General features: G+C 41.2%; 1 protein-coding gene and 1 pseudogene across 1 annotated transcript in view; both read left to right on the forward strand.

Moving 5' to 3' along the window:
• Positions 1–26,305, forward strand: part of LOC115171939 (NLR family CARD domain-containing protein 3-like) — a 1,137,260-nt gene that overhangs the window by 675,736 nt on the left and 435,219 nt on the right. The gene's annotated exons all lie outside the window — the stretch shown is intronic.
• On the forward strand, positions 19,586–20,429 carry LOC115171945 (NLR family CARD domain-containing protein 3-like; annotated as a pseudogene).

Below are 26,305 nucleotides of genomic sequence, written 5' to 3' on the forward strand. Positions count from 1 at the left end.
GCTCGATGCTCTAGGGGTATGCGAGAACACGTGGGTAGACGAGGAGAGAGCAGTAGGAGTAGCAGTGTTATCTGTGGTAATCCATATTTCCGTCAGCGCCAGGAAGTCTAGGGACTGGAGGGTAGCATAGGCTGAGATGAACTCAGCCTTGTTGGCCGCAGACCGGCAGTTCCAGAGGCTGCCGGAGACCTGGAACTCCACGTGGGTCGTGCGCGCTGGGACCACCAGGTTAGTGGCAGCGGCCACGCAGTGTGAAGCGTTTGTATGGCCTGTGCAGAGGGGAGAGAACAGGGATAGACAGACACATAGTTGACAAGCTACAGAAGTGTTGTTTCTTGTATTATTGTCTCTTGTGTCTTTAGAGAACTGTTTCACTTTGATATCCTTTTTCTTCTGTCCTGAATTTCTCTTTCTTTTCTTCTGTTAACTAGATATTCTTTGTTATTCTTCGTTAGCTAGCTAGCTTCTTCCAAAAGAGTCCCTAGCAACTGCTTAGCAACTGGTAAACAATTCAGCTAGCTAAGATAACTACAATTTTATGAAAAATAGGCTTTTGAAAAAAGTAACTATCTTCTTTGTTTGTTGCTTGTTTTTTCTTGTTTTTTCTCCTATTCAGTCTTGCAGTTTTCTTTTGCTTTTTTCCGATGTACTTCACTCTAAAAACCATGTAAATTTCAATATTTGTAGGAGCTCATTTTTCAGCTGCTGCTGCTCAAATTGGAATTCCGTATTACTCATCTCATATGTATATACTGTATTCTATACTATTCTACTGTATCTTAGTCTATGTATTACTCATCTCATATGTATATACTGTATTCTATACTATTCTACTGTATCTTAGTCTATGTATTACTCATCTCATATGTATATACTGTATTCTATACTATTCTACTGTATCTTAGTCTATGTATTACTCATCTCATATGTATATACTGTATTCTACACTATTCTACTGTATCTTAGTCTATGTATTACTCATCTCATATGTATATACTGTATTCTATACTATTCTACTGTATCTTAGTCTATGTATTACTCATCTCATATGTATATACTGTATTCTATACTATTCTACTGTATCTTAGTCTATGTATTACTCATCTCATATGTATATACTGTATTCTATACTATTCTACTGTATCTTAGTCTATGTATTACTCATCTCATATGTATATACTGTATTCTATACTATTCTACTGTATCTTAGTCTATGTATTACTCATCTCATATGTATATACTGTATTCTATACTATTCTACTGTATCTTAGTCTATGTATTACTCATCTCATATGTATATACTGTATTCTATACTATTCTACTGTCTCTTAGTCTATGTATTACTCATCTCATATGTATATACTGTATTCTATACTATTCTACTGTATCTTAGTCTTTGTATTACTCATCTCATATGTATATACTGTATTCTATACTATTCTACTGTATCTTAGTCTATGTATTACTCATCTCATATGTATATACTGTATTCTATACTATTCTACTGTATCTTAGTCTATGTATTACTCATCTCATATGTATATACTGTATTCTATACTATTCTACTGTATCTTAGTCTATGTATTACTCATCTCATATGTATATACTGTATTCTATACTATTCTACTGTCTCTTAGTCTATGTATTACTCATCTCATATGTATATACTGTATTCTATACTATTCTACTGTATCTTAGTCTATGTATTACTCATCTCATATGTATATACTGTATTCTATACTATTCTACTGTATCTTAGTCTATGTATTACTCATCTCATATGCATATACTGTATTCTATACTATTCTACTGTATCTTAGTCTATGTATTATTCATCTCATATGTATATACTGTATTCTATACTATTCTACTGTATCTTAGTCTATGTATTACTCATGACATATGCATATACTGTATTCTATACTATTCTACTGTATCTTAGTCTATGTATTACTCATCTCATATGTATATACTGTATTCTATACTATTCTACTGTCTCTTAGTCTATGTATTACTCATCTCATATGTATATACTGTATTCTATACTATTCTACTGTATCTTAGTCTATGTATTACTCATCTCATATGTATATACTGTATTCTATACTATTCTACTGTATCTTAGTCTATGTATTACTCATCTCATATGTATATACTGTATTCTATACTATTCTACTGTATCTTAGTCTATGCCGTAAAGACATTGTGACCAATAACATTTCATTTGATTTAGATTAGGCTATATACACTACATGACCAAAGGTATGTGGAAACCTGCTAGCTGAACATCTCATTCCAAAGTCACAGACATTCATATGGAGTTGGTTCCCCCTTTTGCTATTATTATACCCTCCACTCTTCTGGAAAGGCTTTCCACTAGCTGTTGAAACATTGCTGCAGGGACTTGCTCCCATTCAGCCACAAGAGCATTAGGGAGGTCGGGCACTGATGTTGGGTGATTTAGGCCTGGCTCCCAGTCGGTGTTCCAATTCATCCCAAAGGTGTTCGATTGGGTTGAGGTCAGGGCTCTGTGCAGGCCAGTCAAGTTCTTCCACACCGATCTCGACAAGCCATTTCTGTATGGACCTCGCTTTGTGCACGGGGACATTGTCATGCTGAAACAGGAAAGGGCCTTCCCCAAACTGTTGCCACAAAGCTGGAAGCACAGAATCGTCTACAATGTTATTTTATGCTGTAGCGTTAAGATTTCTCTTTACTAGAACTAGGGGGCCGAACCATGAAAAACAGCCTCAGACCATTATTCCTCCTCCACCAAACTTTACAGGTTGGCATTATGAATTCGGGCAGGTAGCGTTTTCCTGGCATCTGCCAAACCCAGATTCGTCCGTCGGACTGCCAGATGGGGAAGCGTGATTCATAACTCCAAAGAACACGTTTCCACAGCTCCAGAGCCCAATGGCGACGAGCTTTACATCACTCAAGCCAATGCTTGGCATTGCGCATTGGTGATCTTGTGTGCGGCTGCTCGGCCATGGAAACTGATTTCATGAAGCTCCCGACTAACAGTTATTTTGCTGACGTTGCAGTCTGGAACTCGGTAGTGAGTGTTGCAACCGAGCACAGACCATTTTTATGTGCTTCCCCACCCGGCAGGCCGTTCTGTGAGCTTGTGTGGCCTACCACTTCACGGTTGAGCCGTTGTTGCTCCTAGATGTTTCCACTTCACAATAACAGCACTTACAGTTGACCGGGGCAGCTCTAGAAGACTACTACTAACTACATCCAGCTAGCAGGGAAGGAATGACTTGTTGGAAAGGTGGCATCCTATGATGGTGCCACGTTGAAAGTCACTGAGCTCTTCAGTACGGGTCATTCTACTGCCAATGTTTGTCTATGGAGATTTTATGGCTGTCCACTCGATTTTATACACCTGTCAGCAATGAGTTTGGCTGAAATAGCTGAATCCACTACTGTGAAGGGGTGTCCACATACTTTTGTATATATGGTGTACATGCTCTGTCCTGCTACTGGTAGGACAATAACATTATGTGAACTGACCTGAACAGGTTTAGGCTGGTCATCTATGATATGTAGGTTGTATACAGTACATTCTCTGTCCTGCTACTGGTAGGACTATAACGTTATGTTGATCTGAACAGGTTTAGACTGGTCATCTATGATATGTAGGTTATATACAGTACATTCTCTGTCCTGCTACTGGTAGGACTATAACGTTATGTTGATCTGAACAGGTTTAGGCTGGTCATCTATGATATGTAGGTTACATACAGTACATTCTCTGTCCTGCTACTGGTAGGACTATAACATTATGTGAACTGATCTGAACAGGTTTAGACTGGTCATCTATGATATGTAGGTTATATACAGTACATTCTCTGTCCTGCTACTGGTAGGACTATAACATTATGTTGTTCTGAACAGGTTTAGACTGTTCATCTATGATATGTAGGTTATATACAGTACATTCTCTGTCCTGCTACTGGTAGGACAATAACATTATGTTGATCTGAACAGGTTTAGGCTGGTCATCTATGATATGTAGGTTGTATACAGTACATTCTCTGTCCTGCTACTGGTAGGACTATAACATTATGTGAACTGATCTGAACAGGTTTAGACTGGTCATCTATGATATGTAGGTTATATCTGAGGTATAGACCTTGATCTGCATATCACTAACAAACTGCTGTTATACATTATAACCTAGCCTACTTTACATGATTTAACATCTCTTACTTGATGCAAATAAACTGTCACAGCTGTCTTCAGAAAGGGACCAAAATGCAGCAGAGTTAGTGTTCAGCATCATTTAATTCAAAAAAAGATCACTGGAACACTACAAAACAAGAAAATACCGACAGCTCAACAGTACTGACAGCATAACACACTGAACAGAAACAATTACCTACAACCCCAAAGAAAAACACACACTCCTATATAGGACTCCCAATCAAAGGCAACTCAACACACCTGCCTTCAATTGGGAGTCCTAATCACCAACACAACCATTCACACACACAAAAACCCTGCCACATCCTGACCAAAACTAATCCAATTGCTCCCTCTGCTGGTCAGGATGTGACAGTACCCCCCACCCCCCCCCAAGGTGCAGACCCCGTAATGCACCTTACAAAATGAAAACACAAAAAATCCCCAATACCCCAACAAAACCAATAAACAGTAACCCCTAAACAATAAGGGAGGGAAGGGAGGGTGGCTGCCGTCAACACCGGCACTGTGCTACACCCTCCCTCCCCAACCCACCTATCCTGGAGGTGGCTCAGGTGCAGGACGTGGACCTCTCTCCACCTTCGGCGTCGCCCACTTCGGTGGTGCCGATAGCTGCGCCGGGCAGACGGGCCGCTCGGGCTGACCCTGGCAGACGGACTGCTCGGGCTGGGCCGGAGGGCAGGCGGGCCGCTCGGGCTGGGCCGGAGGGCAGGCGGGCCGCCGGGCTGGGCCGGAGGGCAGGCGGGCCGCTCGGGCTGGGCCGGAGGGCAGGCGGGCCGCTCGGGCAGACCCGGAGGGCAGGCGGGCCGCTCTGGCAGACCCGGAGGGCAGTCGGGCCGCTCTGGCGACTCCTGACTGGCAGGCAGCTCTGGCGACTCCTGACTGGCAGGCAGCTCTGGCGACTCCTGACTGGCAGGCAGCTCTGGCGACTCCTGACTGGCAGGCAGCTCTGGAGACTCCTGACTGGCAAGGCTGGGCTGACACACTAGACGCCTGATGCGTGGGGCTGGTACTGGACGTGCCAGCCTGGAGACACGCACCTCCATGCTAGTGCGGGGAGCTTGCCTGGGGCTCCATTCTTGCCCCGCAAAACTGCCCTTGTGCCCCCCCCAAAAAAATGTATTGGGGCTGCCTCTCGAGTTTACTAAACTCTTCCATAGCCCTGGAAACACTCCTCCTTAGCTCTGCCCATGTCCATCCTTCCTCCTCGTTCCTCTCCTGCTTGGTCCTGGTTTGGTGGGTAATTCTGTCAGAGCTGTCTTCAGGAAAGGACCAAAATGCAGCAGAGTTAGTGTTCGTCATCTTGAATTTAATAGAAAGAACACTCTAACAAAAACAAACTGAGAAAACTGACAGCCAACAGTCCTGTCAGGTGCAACCACACTAAACAAGAAACAATTACCCACAACCCCAAAGAAAAACACACACTCCTATATAGGACTCCCAATCAAAGGCAACTCAACACACCTGCCTTCAATTGGGAGTCCTAATCACCAACAACCATTCACACACACACAAAAACACTGTCACATCCTGACCAACAGAGGGAGCAATTGGATTAGTTTTGGTCAGGTTGTGGCAGGGTTTTTGTGTGTGTGTGAATGGTTGTTGGTGATTAAGACTCCCAATTGAAGGCAGGTGTGTTGAGTTGCCTTTGATTGGGAGTCCTATATAGGAGTGTGTGTTTTTCTTTGGGGTTGTGAGTAATTGTTTCTTGTTTAGTTTGTTTGCACCTGACAGGACTGTTGGCTGTCAGTTTTCTCAGTTTGTTTTTGTTAGAGTGTTCTTTCTATTAAATTAAAGATGACGAACACTAACTCTGCTGCATTTTGGTCCTTTCCTGAAGACAGCTGTGACATAAACTTTCTAAATGGATCAATGATTTCCCCCTCAGATCAATCATGTCCGTTTTATCCCTTCTGTCTATATTCTCAGATACGTTTAGAAAATAACAGATTGAAAGACAATAAATAGTCTACTGTTAGTGAATACAAATAAGTGTGAGACATGGCCTTGTGTTGCTGTACTGTCTATAACTACCTTAACAAACAGTGACTTATTATTATTATTATTATTATTATTATTATTATTATTATTATTATTATTATTGTTGCTGCACTGTCTATAACTACCTTAACAAACAGTGACTTATTATTATTATTATTATTATTATTATTATTGTTGCTGCACTGTCTATAACTACCTTAACAAACAGTGACTTATTATTATTATTATTATTATTATTATTATTGTTGCTGCACTGTCTATAACTACCTTAACAAACAGTGACTTATTATTATTATTATTATTATTATTATTATTGTTGCTGCACTGTCTATAACTACCTTAACAAACAGTGACTTATTATTATTATTATTATTATTGTTGTTGCTGCACTGTCTATAACTACCTTAACAAACAGTGACTTATTATTATTATTATTGACAGTTACCATGGAGATTAAATGTCACAACAACATGTTCATGTGATTCATTAAATCACCTGACTGTTTCTATGTCTCTTAGTAAATGTTTTATTTCTCGAAGAGATAATGAATAAATGAGAACAATTGACATTCAAAAACTAGTTGTCACTGTGTTAATCACAGCCAACATGTTGGATCTCTGTTTAGGGCTCAGTGCTCTAAAATGAGTCTCTCTGGGGAGAGAGAGGAGGGGGGCCCTGCCTCTAAAATGCGTCTCTCTGGGGGACATGACACCAAAGCTAAGAGGTAAGATGCCAATTTTATGAAGAATTTATTAAGTTTATTTCCAAAATAAATAGCTATCTTAAGATGAATGCACTTACTGTAAATCTCTCTGGATAAGAGCATCTGCTAAATCAGGGGTTCTCAATCCGGGGTCTGTGGAGGTACTGCAGGGGCTCCACGGCACCCTGACTGTACTCGTTGCAATGTAAGACATTTGATAGAATTTTCACATGACACGACCACTTTGCCTCCTCTTAATTATTGCCTAATATAATGGAATGCATATTTTCTTTACCAATTCTGATCGTTGTTACAATAAGAATTTTGACAATATTTCCGTTATATCAACACACTCTTCACACCCGTTTAACAACTCGAAATATCTTTAGCATAGTAGGCATCAAGTCCCTTGCCAATAATGTTGCCTACAACGTTGCATACAATGTTCATTTTCATCGAACACAGATTACACCCGAGATGCCTTCAATTTGCCTAATTTATAGCCATGCCCAATTTAGGATTGTTTTTGGAATAACGATGGAGTTTATTGTTTTGAGGATGTGAACCCAGCAGCCCTCCAGTGATCAGATCAATTCCTCCTGTTTTTACCAGCGCCCGGCCCGGGATATAAACCAGCCACCTTTCAACCACAGCTCCAACTCCTTAGCCACTGGGTGAAAACCTGAGTTAATCTTCAGAAATATGCATGAGTTAATCTGCCAAAATGAAGACAAAATGCTTTGGAGACATACATGGTCTCAATTATTATACATAATTATTATGCATAAATCATTGCCAAAAGCACAATACATACTGTTGCATGTAGGTCTATATTATTTATTGATCATATCAAATATCAGAACAATATTTTTAACTACTACAAAGCATTTACATGTGGCTCAGGAACCACTGACTCACTGCATTATTCTATAGTATTATCAAGACACCTGCTGTTAACTCTTAACTACTTAGGACAGCTCACGAGGTGTCCTAAATATCTGTTGACTAGGTGGGACTAGAGACTTCATGCATAGCTTTAATTTATACCCATAAGTGTAAAATGTCTTTATTCTCAGCACTTATATGACCAATTTTCTACTCTGAGACGCTTTGTGGATATGAGCTATGATCTCAAAATATTGTTATAAAAACTTAGAATGTTGGTTTAACATAAAAAACAAATATATATTATTACTAATGTAACCCGCTGTAAAGACTGGGTTTAGTTGTGGCGCAGCTCATGCCTGTGTTCTGGATCTTCCCGCGTTCCCGTGCAGAACTGCCCGGGTCCACATACAGTGTGGCGCCAAGCATACTGTCTGGTTACGTGCAGAGTTGGCTGAGGTGATCTTGGGGAAAAACAATGCAGTGCGTAACTACATAAAGTTAGGCTGGACAATAGAACGAGTCAAAATTCCCCCAAGGCTGAAAAACGGCTTTAGAACGGTGGCTAAGCTGGAACACTAGTGTGAGCCCATAGCTAATGAATGGAATGGAACACTAGTGTGAGCCCATAGCTAATGAATGGAATGGAACACTAGCGCGAGCCCATAGCTAATGAATGGAATGGAACACTAGTGCGAGCCCATAGCTAATGAATGGAATGGAACACTAGTGTGAGCCCATAGCTAATGAATGGAATGGAACACTAGTGCGAGCCCATAGCTAATGAATGGAATGGAACACTAGTGCGAGCCCATAGCTAATGAATGGAATGGAACACTAGTGTGAGCCCATAGCTAATGAATGGAATGGAACACTAGTGTGAGCCCATGGCTAATGAATGGAATGGAACACTAGTGTGAGCCCATAGCTAATGAATGGAATGGAACACTAGTGCGAGCCCATAGCTAATGAATGGAATGGAACACTAGTGCGAGCCAATAGCTAATGAATGGAATGGAACACTAGTGCGAGCCCATAGCTAATGAATGGAATGGAACACTAGTGCGAGCCCATAGCTAATGAATGGAATGGAACACTAGTGCGAGCCCATAGCTAATGAATGGAATGGAACACTAGTGTGAGCCCATAGCTAATGAATGGAATGGAACACTAGTGCGAGCCCATAGCTAATGAATGGAATGGAACACTAGTGTGAGCCCATAGCTAATGAATGGAATGGAACACTAGTGCGAGCCCATAGCTAATGAATGGAATGGAACACTAGTGTGAGCCCATAGCTAATGAATGGAATGGAACACTAGTGCGAGCCCATAGCTAATGAATGGAATGGAACACCAGTGTGAGCCCATAGCTAATGAATGGAATGGAACACTAGTGCGAGCCCATAGCTAATGAATGGAATGGAACACTAGTGTGAATTCATAGCAAATGGATGGAATCGAACGTTCGAAAAGCCTGTTTTGACTGGAGTGAAGCTTAGAATTCCATTTATCCTAAATGGCACCAAAAAATGTATCCCTTTGTATTTTACCCCTACAATCTGTTTTTAGGACAAAACTGAAACATAACAACTTGTGTGGAAAGTGAACATCAGTACCTCAATGGTGCCAAGTGTGCTTATGTCTGCATAATGAGGAAGTAGGAAAACAATGACAACTTCTGACCATTTATGGTCCAGCGTTTGATGACAATGAGATACACTGCCCAGCCTTACATCATTAGAAAGAGGAGATTCTCATGGTTAACATGGTGTCCGAATTGAAAAAAATCTAAATATACACATTGCGAGATATTTGGCAAAATATTCCAGCATGCTTCTCCATAGGAAAACAATGGGGGGAGCTCAGCTTTCCAAGGGCAAAAGGTATTTTGGGCTTAGCATTTGATGGCAATGAGATACACTGTCCAGCCTTATATAATTAGAAAGAAGAGATTCTCATGATTAAAATGGTGTCCAATTAAAAAAATATCAAAATATACACATTGCGAGATATTTAGCAAAATAGACAGACATAACTATATTTCCCTATAGACAGACATACCTATATTTCCCTATAGACAGACATACCTTTATTTCCCTATAGTAAACAATGGGACGACCTCAGAGTAACATGAGTCATTTTGTTGTTGTTTACATTTGAACTTTAAACAACGTGAGCAGGTCTCCATTACCAACTATAGTGAAGCTGCCAAAGCTGCCATTGTGACATAGTTCATCAAAATGGGATTAGAACGTTGGGAAGGTGAGTTGGTGCCACGGTGTTCAATATAACTAATAGGAGCTGATTATTAGTATGTCCTGTATTTTGGTTAGTGTTGTAGAGAGAGCTGATTATTAGTATGTCCTGTATTTTGGTTAGTGTTGTAGAGAGCTGATTATTAGTATGTCCTGTATTTTGGTTAGTGTTGTAGAGAGCTGATTATTAGTATGTCCTGTATTTTGGTTAGTGTTGTAGAGAGCTGATTATTAGTATGTCCTGTATTTTGGTTAGTGTTGTAGAGAGAGCTGATTATTAGTGTCCTGTATTTTGGTTAGTGTTGTAGAGAGCTGATTATTAGTATGTCCTGTATTTTGGTTAGTGTTGTAGAGAGCTGATTATTAGTATGTCCTGTATTTTGGTTAGTGTTGTAGAGAGCTGATTATTAGTATGTCCTGTATTTTGGTTAGTGTTGTAGAGAGCTGATTATTAGTATGTCCTGTATTTTGGTTAGTGTTGTAGAGAGAGCTGATTATTAGTGTCCTGTATTTTGGTTAGTGTTGTAGAGAGCTGATTATTAGTATGTCCTGTATTTTGGTTAGTGTTGTAGAGAGCTGATTATTAGTATGTCCTGTATTTTGGTTAGTGTTGTAGAGAGCTGATTATTAGTATGTCCTGTATTTTGGTTAGTGTAAAAGGTAAAAGGTAAATTCTCTGCCTTTTGTCATCCTTACTCGCACCTACAATCCCATACCTCTTTCACTCTACCTACAATCCCATACCTCTTTACCTCCACCTACAGTCCCATACCTCTTTACCTCCACCTACAGTCCCATACCTCTTTACCTCCACCTACAGTCCCATACCTCTTTCACTTCACCTACAGTCCCATACCTCTTTCACTCCACCTACAGTCCCATACCTCTATACCTCCACCTACAGTCCCATACCTCTTTACCTCCACCTACAGTCCCATACCTCTTTCACTCCACCTACAGTCCCATACCTCTTTCACTCCACCTACAGTCCCATACCTCTTTACCTCCACGGGGAGTTGAGTTGTAGCAGGGTGTTGCGTTTCCTCTTCCTGGAGGCGTGCGTAACAGCAGCATAAGACCACAAAGCATCAGTTGAAGGCTAGAAGTAGCAATACGAATGAAAATAGCATGCAACCACAGACTATATGTCCCATGATTTTCTAAAATGGTCACTCATTACTTTAGTTAGCTATATATCTCGTATTAGGACTGTGTTGCTTTTGGGAGAGCAACATAAATAGGGACTATAGCAGGTGTTGAACGCCGGGTAAATTATCACTAGTCAGAACCTCAACCTCAGTATACATGCATTATAAAAAATCATCTTAATATCTGATATTGTGAGTAAACAACCTCGGAATAGAAAAGACGAGCGCGTCTTCCAGCCCGCCAATAAATTACATCATTCAACCCTCCCGGTTAGTAAATTTACCTCAACATGCCCTTCGCTTTCGCATAAAAACAGGTAATAATAAACATGAATCATCATTATATTACTTCACAGTAATCTGTTAAATGCTTTTTCAGTCCTTCCTCTTGCGGTAGCAATGTGGAAAGGGACAGAAAGCAACCACACAGGAGTTTTCCTGTGAGGGGGAGTGGTGGTGTATCCAGGGAGAAAACTAAACTGATCTTCTGAAATGTCATTTGTGGTCTTATGCTGCCATCTATTGGAATTATGTTACAACTGCAGTAGTACTGAATAATGTGTAATTCCTTACTAAAGAAGTAATTACTCAGAATTGCAAAATATACAATCAACTAGTTAATTTTATCACTTACAACCATAACCACTTATAGCATAACAAACAATTAAACTGTCATAAACCAAAAAACACCATACATTTAGTTAATTTAGTTAATTACCAAATTGAGCCGGTCGGTCACATTTGAGAGTGAGGCAGATATATAGCATTTTGCAAAAAAAAACATGATTTTTGTCTCTCTGAAATGAAACCATCAAGTGATAGATTTTAAACAAATACCTGTCTGTGAAAGATGTCATGTTTGTCTCTGTTGTGTTGAAGCCCAATCAAGCAGGAGAGACCAGCCTCCCCTGTTCCCAGCTGTGTGTCCATGAAGAGTGACAAGTCTATGAGACATCCTATACGTTTTAGAGAGGGAGACTTTTCTACTGAACAAAGGTAAGAAGAACTCTTGGGTCATGGTCAGTGAGTTAAACCTTACAACTACTTAGGGATAGGGGGCAGTATTTTCAATTTCGAAAAAATATGTGCCCATATTAAACTGCCTCCTACTCAAACTCAGAAGCTAGGATATGCATATTATTATTAGATTTGTATAGAAAACACTGACGTTTCTAAAACTGTTTGAATGATGTCTGTGAGTATAACAGAACGCATATGGCAGTCAGAAACCTGAGACAAATCCTAACAGGAAGTGGAAATCTGATGTGTGGAATCACTTTCAAGCCTTTGCCTATGAAACACACAGGGACTGGTTACTCATTTAGCACTTCCTAAGGCTTCCACTAGATGTCAACAGTCTTTAGAAAGTTGTTTGAGTCTTCTCTGGTAAACACAGACCGAAGGAGAAGCCTGGAAAGTTGGTTACAAGGGGAGGGCCATCACTACATGTGGGGGCTGTTTTGTTCCGAAACGTTTTATAAGACAATGCAATCGTCCGGTTTGAATATTATTGAAGTTCTGATTGAAAAAGACCCTAAAGATTTATGCTATACAACGTTTGACATGTTTGAACGAACGTAAATAGATTTTTTTTTAAACTTTTCGTAGTGACATGTTCCGCGCGCTTCGTACATTTTGAGTAGCCTACAGAATGCGCGAACAACAAGGAGCAATTTGGACATAAATTATGAACTTTATCGAACAAAACAACATTTGTTGTGGACCTGGGATTCCTGGAAGTGCCTTCTGATGAAGATAATCAAAGGTATGTGAATATTTCTAATACTATTTATGATTTTAGATGACTCCAAGATGGCGCTAGTCTGTATCGCCAAGTGTATTTTTCTGAGCACAGTACTCCGATTATTGCAAAGTGTGATTTCCCAGTAAAGTTATTTTGAAATCTGGCAATGCGGTTGCATTCACGAGATGTTAAATCTATAATTCTTTGAATGACAATATTATATTTTACCAACGTTTTCGAATAGTATTTTTGTAAATGTAGCGCTGATTCACCGGAGGTATTGGAGGGAAAATATTTTCTGAACATCACGCGCCAATGTAAAATGCTGTTTTTATATATAAATATGAACTTTATCGAACAAAAAAATGCATGTATTGTGTAACATGATGTCCTAGGAGTGTCATCTGATGAAGATTGTCAAAGGATAGTGCTTCATTAAGCTGTGTTTTGGGTTTTTGTGATGCATGCTGGTTGCTTAGAAAATGGCTGTGTGGTTATTTTTGTCGATGTACTCTCTTAACCTCTATGGGCTAGCGTCCCACCTACTCAACAGCCAGTGTAATCCCGTGGCGCGTTATTCAAATGCCTTAGAAATGCAAAACCTTCAATTTTTCAAAAATATGACTATTTTACACCATCTCGTTAATCTAACCACACCGTCCGATTTCAAAAATGCTTTACAACGAAAGCAAAACATTAGATTATGTCAGCAGAGTACCCAGCCAGAAATAATCAGACACCCATTTTTCAAGCTAGCATATAATGTCACATAAACCCAAACCACAGCTAAATGTAGCACTAACCTTTGATGATCTTCATCAGATGACAACCCTAGGACATTATGTTATACAATACATGCATGTTTTGTTCAATCAAGTTCATATTTATATCAAAAACCAGCTTTTTACATTAGCATGTGACTAGCATGTGACTAGCATTCCCACCGAACACTGCCGGTGAATTTACTAAATTACTCACGATAAACGTTCACAAAAAGCATAACAATTATTGTAAGAATTATAGATACAGAACTCCTCTATGCACTCGATATGTCCGATTTTAAAATAGCTTTTCGGTGAAAGCACATTTTGCAATATTCTCAGTAGATAGCCCGGCGTCACAGGGCTAACTATTTAGACACCCAGCAAGTTTAGCACTCATCAAAGTCAGATTTACTATAAGAAAAATGTTATTACCTTTGCTGTCTTCGTCAGAATGCACTCCCAGGACTTCTACTTCAATAACAAATGTTGGTTTGGTCCAAAATAATCCATCGTTATATCCAAACAGCGGCGTTTTGTTCGTGCGTTCAAGACACTATCCGAAAGGGTAAATAAGGGTGGCAAGCATGGCGCAATTCGTGACAAAAAAATTCTAAATATTCTATTACCGTACTTCGAAGCATGTCAACCGCTGTTTAAAATCAATTTTTTATGCCATTTTTCTCATAAAAAAGCGATAATATTCCGACCAGGAATCTGCGTTTAGGTAAACAGACAAAAAAAAGAAAGCATTCGATCGACTCGGACACGCGCCTAAGCCCATAGTACTCTGAGCGGCCACTTGCCAAAAGCGATAAAGTGTTTCAGCCAGAGCCTGCCTCGATATCGTTCAGCTTTTTCCCGGGCTCTGAGAGCCTATGGGAGCCGTAGGAAGTGTCACGTTATAGCAAAGATCCTCAGTCTTCAATAAAAAGAGCCAAGATGAAACACTACTTCTCAGAGGCCACTTCCTGCATGGGATCTTCTCAGGTTTTGGCCTGCCATATGAGTTCTGTTATACTCACAGACACCATTCAAACAGTTTTAGAAACTTTAGGGTGTTTTCTATCCAAAGCCAATAATTATATGCATATTCTCGTTACTGGGCAGGAGTAGTAACCAGATTAAATCGGGTACGTTTTTTATCCGGCTGTGTCAATACTGCCCCCTAGCCCTAACAGGTTAGCATAATGTAATGTTTTGCTTTCGCTGTAAAGCCTTTTTGAAATAGGACAACGTGGTTCGATTCAGGAGAAGTGTATCTATAAAACGGTGTAAAATAGTCCTATGTTTGAGAAATAGAAATGATTAGATTTGTGGTTTTGAATATGGCGCTCTGATTTTTAACAAAAATCGATCCATTTAACGGGATAAGCGCTGCAAGTAATTTTAAACAACACTGTCTCTAGTCATTTCTCCTCTCCCATTTTCCCATTTATTTTTGTTGTTTTCATAATCCATAGGCTAATCCTTTTATCCATTTCATAGTCCTAAAACAATATTAAACAAACACAACGTTCCTTCCCTGTGTGTGTGTGTGTGTGTGTGTGTGTGTGTGTGTGTGTGTGTGTGTGTGTATGCACTCCTTGGATGAAGAGATATAATCTCTATCCTGATAGCCAGTTAGTAGTCAGTTTTACCCCTACCAACATGTACATATTACCTCAATTACCTCAACTACCTGGTACCCCTACCTACATGTACATATTACCTCAATTACCTCAACTACCTGGTGCCCCTACCTACATGTACATATTACCTCAATTACCTAATCTACCTGGTACCCCTACCTACATGTACATATTACTTCAATTAACTAAACTACCTGGTACCCCTGCACATTGACTCAGTACTGGTACTCCTTATAGTCTCATTATTACTTTAACTACCTGGTACCCCTGCACATTGACTCAGTACTGGTACTCCTTATAGCCTCATTATTACCTCAACTACCTGGTACACCTGCACATTGACTCAGTACTGGTACTCCTTATAGTCTCATTATTACCTCAACTACCTGGTACCCCTGCACATTGTCTCAGTACTGGTACTCCTTATAGTCTCATTATTACCTCAACTACCTGGTACCCCTGCACATTGTCTCAGTACTGGTACTCCTTATAGTCTCATTATTACCTCAACTACCTGGTACGCGTGCACATTGACTCAGTACTGGTTCTCTGTCAACAACACAGAGTTACACATGGAGTAAAACAAATATACAGTCAATAATACAGTAGAAAAATAAGTCTATGTACAATGTGAGCAAATGAGGTGAGATAAGGGAGGTAAAGGCAAAAAAGGCCATGGTGGCAAAGTGAATACAATATAGCAAGTAAAACACTGGAATGGTAGATTTGCAGTAGATAAATGTGCAAAGTTGAAATACTGGGGTGCAAAGGAGCAAAATAAATAAATAAATACAGTAGGGGAAGAGGTAGTTTGGGCTATTTATAGATGGGCTATGCACAGGTGCAGTAATCTGTGAGCTGCTCTGACAGCTGGTGCTTAAAGCTAGTGAGGGAGATAAGTGTTTCCAGTTTCAGAGATTTTTGTAGTTCGTTCCAGTCATTGGCAGCAGAGAACTGGAAGGAAAGACGGCCAAAGGAGGAATTGGCTTTGGGAGTGACCAGTGAGATATACCTGCTGGAGCGCGTGCTACAGGTGGGTGCTGCTATGGTGACCACTGAGCGGAGATAAGGGGGGACTTTACCTAGCAGGGTCTTGTAGATGACCTGGAGCCAGTGGGTTTGGCGACGAGTATGAAGCGAGGGCCAGCCAACAAGAGCGTACAGGTCGCAGTGGTGGGTGGTATATGGGGCTTTGATGACAAAATGGATGGCACTGTGATAGACTGCATCCAATTTGTTGAGTAGGGTATTGGAGGTTATTTTGTAAATGACATCGCCGAAGTCGAGGATCGGTAGGATGGTCAGTTTTACGAGGGTATGTTTGGCAGCATGAGTGAAGGATGCTTTGTTGCGAAATAGGAAGCCGATTCTAGATTTAACTTTGGATTGGAGATGTTTGATGTGAGTCTGGAGGGAGAGTTTACAGTCTAACCAGACACCTAGGTATTTGTTGTTGTCCACATATTCTAAGTCAGAACCGTCCAGAGTAGTGATGCTGGACGGGCGGGCAGGTGCGGGCAGCGATCGGTTGAAGAGCATGCATTTAGTTTTACTTGCATTTAAGAGCAGTTGGAGGCCAGGGAAGGAGAGTTTTATGGCATTGAAGCTCGTCTGGAGGGTTGTTAACACATTGTCCAAAGAAGGGCCAGAAGTATACAGAATGGTGTCGTCTGCGTAGAGGTGGATTAGAGACTCACCAGCAGCAAGAGCGACATCATTGATGTATACAGAGAAAAGAGTTGGCCCAAGAATTGAACCCTGTGGTACCCCCATAGAGACTGCCAGAGGTCCGGACAACAGGCCCTCCGATTTGACACACTGAACTCTATCTGAGAAGTAGTTGGTGAACCAGGCGATGCAATCATTTGAGAAACCAAGGCTATTGAGTCTGCCGATGAGGATGTGGTGATTGACAGAGATTGAAATAGGACTATAGCCTACTGTTTATATTTTAATGCGGTCATCTTGGTTTTCATTTGAAGCATCATTTTATACGTCATTATATGCGTTGCTTGTTTCGATCAACTTTAAAGACATTTGCAGCTTTGTATTTGTAATCAGCTTTGTTCTAAAGTTATCAGCGTCACAGAGAGACTGATAAACCATGTGATTCAGATTGTTTAGCAGGGATCTTATGTGTATAAGTGACGCGGGAGGGTAACAAACATTTAACGACTCACTCAGCTGGTCTAGCGATGCACTTAGCTGTTCCACGTTAATAACGATGGTTTTGGGAAACAGCTTGGAGATAATAATAACGATGCTCCTACGAAGGTTTTAATGATGAACTTAGCTTTAAGATGCTTTTGGGAAACCAGGACCCAGGAACCTGACCTGGATGAAAACGTCTGCTGAATTCAAAAATAAATGTTTTTCATACAGATCTTATATTACTGTAAATAATATTTAATTTATCATTTGTACAGTTCTTTATTAAACATGTAGTTATTTGTTACATTTGACAGTATAAAACCTAGCAGTACTACTGATTTCTCTGAGAGTGAGGCAGATATATATTATTACTGTGTAAAACCTAGCAGTACTACTGATTTCTCTGAGAGTGAGACAGATATATATTATTACTGTATAAAACCTAGCAGTACTACTGATTTCTCTGAGAGTGAGGCAGATATATATTATTACTGTGTAAAACCTAGCAGTACTACTGATTTCTCTGAGAGTGAGACAGATATATATTATTACTGTGTAAAACCTAGCAGTACTACTGATTTCTCTGAGAGTGAGGCAGATATATATTATTACTGTGTAAAACCTAGCGGCACTACTGATTTCTCTGAGAGTGAGGCAGATGTATATCATTTAGGAAAAAAAACATGATTATTTGTCTCTCTGAAATTAAACCATCAAGTGATAGATTATAAACAAATACATGTCTGTCATTGAACAACCCCATTATTAGCTATTGAAAAATGTATTTTATAATTTCTTTAAACAATAACATGGATATTTAGCATTTTGGAATGAAGCTCTTCTTATGTTTCCCCATCTGAGCTCAGAGTAGATGAGAGATATAATGTTTGTCTCTGTTGTGTTGAAGTCCAATCAAGCAGGAGAGACCAGCCTCCCCTGTACCCAGCTGTGTGTCCATGAAGAGTTACCAGTCTATGGAGCCTCCTATATTCTTTAGAGAGGGAGACTTTGTGTGTGTGTGTGTGTGTGTGTGTGTGTGTGTGTGTGTGTGTGTGTGTGTGTGTGTGTGTGTGTGTGTGTGTGTGTGTGTGTGTGTGTGTGTGTGTGTGTGTGTGTGTGTGTGTGTGTGTGTATATGCACTCCCTGGACGAGGAGGTGTAATCTCATGTTTTGTCCACAGAAACCAACAGGAGAGATCAGAGTCAGAGATTCTCAGTGGTCAGTCTTACCAGAGTCATCAAACAGACCTGGCCTCCATATTCAGTGTATGTGGTCCTGTTATGTACATTTGTTTTTGTTTACCTCAAGTAAAGTTGATCTGTCAATCATTCATTAATGAGTTAATGAGAAAGCATTTCTTCTCTTGCTTAACTTATTTACTTGATTTATTTCAGATGCCTGAAGAGAAAATTATAACATTTGTGAAGAACGAGCTGAAGATGTTCAAGAGGATTCTTAGTCCAGAACTCCCAGAAGGCTTTGAGAGTCAGAAGCAGGATAAGGAAGTGGTAGATGCTGAAGATGAGAAGCAGGAGAGCAGTGCCAGAGAGGGGGCTCTGAAGATCACACTGCACGTCCTGAGGAAAATGAACCAGAAGGAGCTTGCTGACACACTGGAGAAAAGTAAGACCTGTCTGCCTCATGTTGAATGTTGTTTTTTAGCATTTAAAAGCTGTAGCTAAAGTACAGCTAAAGTAGCTGTGTAACTCAATGATATTGTAACAGCCTTAACAGAACACCTAGTGACCTCATCAAGTAGCAGCAGGGATGTGTTGATTAATTTAGAGAGAGAAGAGGAGAGACAGAGGAGAGATAGACAATCAGAGAGGGAAAAAGAGAGAGAGAGGAGGGAGGGACAACACTAATAATACCATCAATAATACCAATAATAATATAATCAGTCACACCAGTCTGTAATGCATTATGAAAACATTTATACAATCAGTTAAGAGAATAAATTATTATAATTTAAACTTTATAACAGTCCTATAATACTGTAGACATTAAAACAGACGTAATATTAATATCCTCTGTGTTATTTCTTCATTCAGATGAGCTTGCTGTGATTTGCCAACGTGAACTCAAATCTAATCTAAAGAAGAAGTTTCAATGTGTATTTGAGGGGATCGCTAAACAAGGAAACCCAACACTTCTCAATAAGATCTACACAGAGCTCTACATCACAGAGGGTGGAACAGGAGAGGTCAATAATGAACATGAGCTGAGACAGATTGAGACAACAACCAGGAAACAAGCAAGACCAGAGACTGCAATCAAATGTAACGACATCTTCAAACCCTTAGCTGGACAAGACAAACTTATCAGAACTGTGCTGACGAAGGGAGTCGCTGGCATTGGAAAAACAGTCTCTGTGCAGAAGTTCATTCTGGATTGGGCTGAAGGAAAAGCAAATCAGGATGTCCAATTTGTATTTCCATTCCTTTTTCGGGAGCTTAATATGATGAAAGGGGAAGAACACACTTTGATTGAACTTCTTAATCACTTCTCAATGGAAACCAAGCAATCAAGAATCTCCAACTACGACAAGTACAAAGTTCTGTTCATCTTTGATGGTCTGGATGAGTGCCGACTGCCCCTAGACTTCCAGAAAAACAAGATCTGTTGTGATGTCACAGAGTCCACCTCAGTGGATGTTCTGCTGACAAATCTCATCAAGGGAAATCTGCTTCCCTCTGCTCTCCTCTGGATAACTACCCGACCTGCAGCAGCCAATAAGATCCCTTCAGGGTGTGTTGACCAGGTGACAGAGGTTCGAGGGTTCAATGACCCACAGAAGGAGGAATACTTCAGGAAGAGATTCAGTGATGAGGACCTGGCCAGCAGAATCGTCTCACACGTAAAGACATCAAGGGTCCTCCACATCATGTGCCACATTCCAGTCTTCTGTTGGATTTCTGCAATAGTCCTTGAACACATGCTGAAACATGAGAGAGAAGAGATGCCGAAGACTCTGACAGAGATGTACACACACCTTGTAGGGTTTCATACCAAACAGAAAAATGAAAAGTATCTTGGGATAGAAGAGACAGGTCCACACTGGAATAAAGAGAACATTCTGTCACTGGGAAAACTGGCTTTTCAACAGCTTGTGAATGGCAATCTGATTTTCTATGAAGAAGACCTGAAAGAGGCTGGCATTGATGTCAATGAAGCCTCAGTGTACTCAGGATTGTGCACACAGCTCTTTAAAGAGGAATGTGGGCTGTACCAGGACAAGGTGTACTGCTTCGTGCATCTGAGCATTCAGGAGTTTCTGGCTGCTGTATATGTGTTCCTTTCATTCATCAACAACAATGAGAATCTAATGGCCAAACCTCGATCAACGTCCAGGAACCTTCCTGTGCTGTTCAGAGACAAGCATAAACTTACTGTCTACAGGAGTGCTGTTGATAAAGCCTTACAAAGTGAGACAGGAAACCTGGACCTTTTCCTCCGCTTCCTTCTGGGACTCTCACTGGAGTCCAATCAGAAGCACTTACAAGGTCTACTGACAAAGACAAGAAGCAGCTCACAGAGCCATGAAACAACAGTCAAGTACATCAAGGAGAAGATCAGGAAGAATCCCTCTCCAGAGAGGAGCATCAATCTGTTCCACTGTCTGAATGAACTAAATGACCATTCTCTAGTGGAGGAGATCCAAAGCTTCCTGAGATCAGGAAGTCTCCCAAAACCCAACCTGTCACCTGCACAGTGGTCAGCTCTGGTCTTTGTGTTGCTGACTTCAGAAAAGGAGCTGGATGTGTTTGACCTGAAGAAATACTCCAGATCAGAGGAAGGTCTTCTGAGGCTGCTGCCAGTGGTCAAAGCCTCCAGAGCTGTTCTGTGAGTACATGAAATGACATATAAGAACTAATCATCAGGAAGAAATATTCAGTTTAGAGAAAAATACATATTATAATATAATATTAATTTGATAAACTTACTGATTCAGTGCATTGGTGTTTACTTTAGTATAACATTATGACCATACAATTCTAGGAGACGGAAGATGAATATATATGTTGTTTGAGAGAAATGTCCATCTACACTACTTGTTAAATTAATAGTGTGTTTGTTAAGTCATAATGATCTCTTTGCAGGCTGTCAGGCTGTGGAGTCACAGGGGAAGGCTGTGCTTCTCTGGTCTCAGCTCTGAGGTCAAACCCCTCACACCTGAGAGAGCTGGATCTGAGTAACAATGACCTGAAGGATTCAGGAGTGAAGCTGCTCTCTGCTGGACTGGGGAATCCCCACTGTAAACTGGAGACTCTGAGGTCAGTATTCCTGTAGTTGGTCAACAAGTGATAACTGTTCACCAGATCCACATGTGTTTACCAGACACACATAGTCCACACCATATGTGTTTGGACAGTGAATCTTACAGTTTTACATTTGGTGCTATGCTCCAGCATTTTGGATTTGAGATAGAATGTTTCATATTAACCGACGATACAGAACGTCACCTTTTATTTGAGTTTAATGGTGAGAGGTTAGTATGTTTTGTTGTAGTCTCTGTAACTCTCTCACTCATCATTTTTACTGATTCATTCACAATATTTCTCAATCATGGCAGTCACAGGCCTGATCTAGTCATTGTGTTCAAAGAATATGGGACCAAATCCTTAACTTTTGACTACTTTAATACACTATAAGTGAATTGGTCAGAATACTTATGACTTCTTCAAATGGGGGGACTAGATACATAAAGTGCTTTTATTTTTCTAAATTGTGAAACAGATATGTATTAAAATAGCCTCAAATAAAAGCTGACAATATATACTGTCACCTCATATGAAACATTTGATGTCAAATCCAAAATGTTGGAGTTTAGAGCCACATTTAAAATGTTATCTTCACTGTCAAAATAGATATGGTGTGGACTGTATACTCAATACAATCTAAATCTGATACCTCACTGTCTGTCTTTTCACTGATACTGCTTTTTAAACTGGTCTAGTCAGTCTACTCAAATATTCGTACTATACATTGTTCTATCTGCAGGTAAAATTATGATAACTTCTAATGATGACACTTTCATTAATTTATGAATAGATATTGCAGGTTTCAGGACACTGATGTCTGATACTGACACTATTTTCACCACCAAAGAATATCAGTGTGGGTTTAATATGATTTGACTCTTTGCAGGCTGTCAGGCTGTCTAGTCACAGAGGAAGGCTGTGCTTCTCTGGTCTCAGCTCTGAAGTCAAACCCCTCACACCTGAGAGAGCTGGACCTGAGCTACAATCACCCAGGAGACTCAGGAGTCAGACTGCTCTCTGCTGGACTGGAGGATCCACACTGCAGACTGGAGACTCTGAGGTCAGTATTCCTGTAGTTGGTCAACAAGTGATAACTGTTCACCAGATCCACATGTGTTTACCAGGCACACATAGTCCACACCATATGTGTTTGGACAGTGAAGCTTACAGCTTTTAAATTTGGTGCTATGCTCCAGCATTTTGGATTTGAGATATAATGTATCATATTAGGCAACAGTACAGAATGTCACCTTTTATTTAAAGGTATTCATACATACACTGTATATATTTTATCGTTTAGATATGAAAGCACTTTATTTATCGATACTCAGCAAAAAAAGAAACAGCACTTTTTCAGGACCCTGTCTTTCAAAGATAATTCGTAAAAATCCAAATAACTTCACAGATCTTCATTGTAAAGGGTTTAAACACTGTTTCCCATGCTTGTTCAAAGGACCATAAACAATTAATGAACATGCACCTGTGGAACGATCGTTAAGACACTAGCATCTTACAGACAGAAGGCATTGAAGGTCACAGTTATGAAAACTTAGGACACTAATGAGGACTTTCTACTGACTCTGAAAAACACCAAAAGAAAAATGCCCAGGGTCCCTGCTCATCTGCGTGAACATACTGCAGATGTGGCCAGGGCAATACATTGCAATGTCTGTTCTGTGAGAGGCCTAAGACAGCGCTACAGGGAGAGAGGACGGACAGCTGATCGTCCTCGCAGTGGCAGACCACGTGTAACAACACCTGCACATGATCGGTACATCCGAACAAAACACCTGTGGGACAGGTACAGGATGGCAACAACAACTGCCCGAGTTACACCAGGAATGCACAATATCTCCATCAGTGCTCAGACTGTCCGCAATAGGCTGAGAGAGGCTGGACTGGCTTGTAGGCTTGTTGTAAGGCAGTTCCTCACCAGACATCACTGGCAACAACGTCTCCTATGGGCACAAACCCACCGTCGCTGGACCAGACAGGACAGGCAAAAAGTGCTCTTCACTGATGAGTTGTGGTTTTGTCTCACCAGGGGTGATGGTCGGATTCGCGTTTATCGTCGAAGGAATGAGCGTTACACCGAGGCCTGTACTCTGGAGCGGGATCGATTTGGAGGTGTAAGATCCGTCATGGTCTGGGTCGGTGTGTCACAGCATCATCGGACTGAGCTTGTTGTCATTGCAGGCAACACTGTGCGTTACAGGGAAGACATCCTCCTCCCTCATGACGTACCCTTCCTGCAGGCTTATCCTGACATGACCATCCATGACCATAACCTATCCATGACCATAACCCAGAAGCCTACAAGAAATCCTGCTATGCCCTGCGATGAACCATCAAACAGGCAAGCATCAATACAGGGCTAAGATTGAATCATACTACACCGGCTCCGACGCTCGTCTCATAAGGCAGGGCTTGCAAACTATTACAGACTGCAAAGGGAAGCACAGTCGAGAGCTGCCCAGTGACATGAGCCTACCAAACGAGCTAAATCACTTCTATGCTCGCTTCGAGGCAAGCAACACTGAGGCATGCATGAGAGCATCAGCTGTTCCGGACGACTGTGTGTAAGACCATTAAACAGGTCAACATTCACAAGGCTGCGGGGCCAGACGGATTACCAGGACTTGTGCTCCGGGCATGTGCTGACCAACTGGCAGGTGTCTTCACTGACATTTTCAACATGTCCCTGATTGAGTCTATAATACCAACATGTTTCAAGCAGGCCACCATATTCCCTGTGCCCAAGAACACAAAGGCAACTTGCCTAAATGACTACAGACCCGTAGCACTCACGTCCGAAGCCATGAAGTGCGTTGAAAGGTTGGTAATGGCTCACAACACCATTATCCCAGAAACACTACACCCACTCCAATTTGCATACCGCCCCAACAGATCCACAGATTATGCAATCTCTATTGCACTCTACACTGCCCTTTCCCACCTGGACAAAAGGAACACCTATGTGAGAATGCTATTCATTGACTACAGCTCAGCGTTCAACACCATAGTACCCTCAAAGCTCATCACTAAGCTAAGGAACCTGGGACTAAACACCTCCCTCTGCAACTGGATCCTGGACTTCCTGACAGGCCACCCCCAGGTGGTGAGGGTAGGTAACAACACATCTACCACGCTGCTCCTCAACACTGGAGCTCGCCAGGGGTGCGTGCTCAGTCCCCTCCTGTATTCCCTGTTCACCCACGACTGCATGGCCAGGCACGAATCCAACACCATCATTAAGTTTGCTGACGACACAACAGTGGTAGGCCTGATCACCGACAACGACGAGACAGCCTATAGGGAGGAGGTCAGAGACCTGGCCGGGTGGTGCCAGAATAACAACCTATCCCTCAATGTAACCAAGACTAAGGAGATGATTGAGGACTACAGGAAAAGGAGCACCGAGCACATCCCCATTCTCATCGACGGGGCTGTAGTGGAGCAGGTTGAGAGCTTCAAATTCCTTGGTGTCCACATCAACAACAAATTAGAATGGTCCAAACACACCAAGACAGTCGTGAAGAGGGCACAACAAAGCCTATTCCTCCTCAGGAAACTAAAGAGATTTGCCATGGGTCCTGAGATCCTCAAAAGGTTCTACAGCTGCAACATCGAGAGCATCCTGACTGCTTGCATCACTGCCTGGTACGGTAATTGCTCGGCCTCCGACCGCAAGGCACTTCAGAGGGTAGTGCGTACGGCCCAGTACATCACTGGGGCGGTGTCCAGCACCTCTACACCAGGCGGTGTCAGAGGAAGGCCCTGAAAATTGTCAAAGACCCCAGCCACCCCAGTCATAGACTGTTCTCTCTACTATCGCATGGCAAGCGGTACCGGAGTGCCAAGTCTAGGACAAAAAGGCTTCTCAACAGTTTTTACCCCCAAGCCATAAGACTCCTGAACAGGTAATGGCTACCCAGACTATTTTCATTGTGTGCCCCCCATCCCCTCTTTTTACGCTGCTGCTACTCTCTGTTTAGCATATATGCATAGTCACTTTAACTATATATTCATGTACATACTACCTCAATTGGGCCGACCAACCAGTGCTCCCGCACATTGGCTAATCGGGCTATCTGCACTGTATCCCACCCACGACCCACCAACCCCTCTTTTACACTACTGCTACTCTCTGTTCATCATATATGCATAGTCACTTTAACCATATCTACATGTACATACTACCTCAATCAGCCTGACTAACTGGTGTCTGTATGTAGCCTCGCTACTTTTATAGCCTTGTTACTGTATATTATTGTAGCATCCCCATAGCCTGTCTTTTTACTGTTGTTTTATTTCTTTACCTATTGTTCAATTAATACCTTTTTTGCACTATTGGTTAGAGCCTGTAAGTAAGCATTTCAATGTAAGGTCTACACCTGTTGTATTCGGCGCACGTGACAAATAACTTTGATTTGATTTGATTTGACAATGCCACCAGCCATTATGCTTGTTCTGTGCGTTATTTCCTGCAAGACAAGAATGTCAGTGTTCTGCCATGGCTGGCAAAGAGCCCGGATCTCAATCCT

This window comes from Salmo trutta, chromosome 32 (assembly GCF_901001165.1).
Source record: "Salmo trutta chromosome 32, fSalTru1.1, whole genome shotgun sequence".
NCBI classification, from domain to species: domain Eukaryota; kingdom Metazoa; phylum Chordata; class Actinopteri; order Salmoniformes; family Salmonidae; genus Salmo; species Salmo trutta.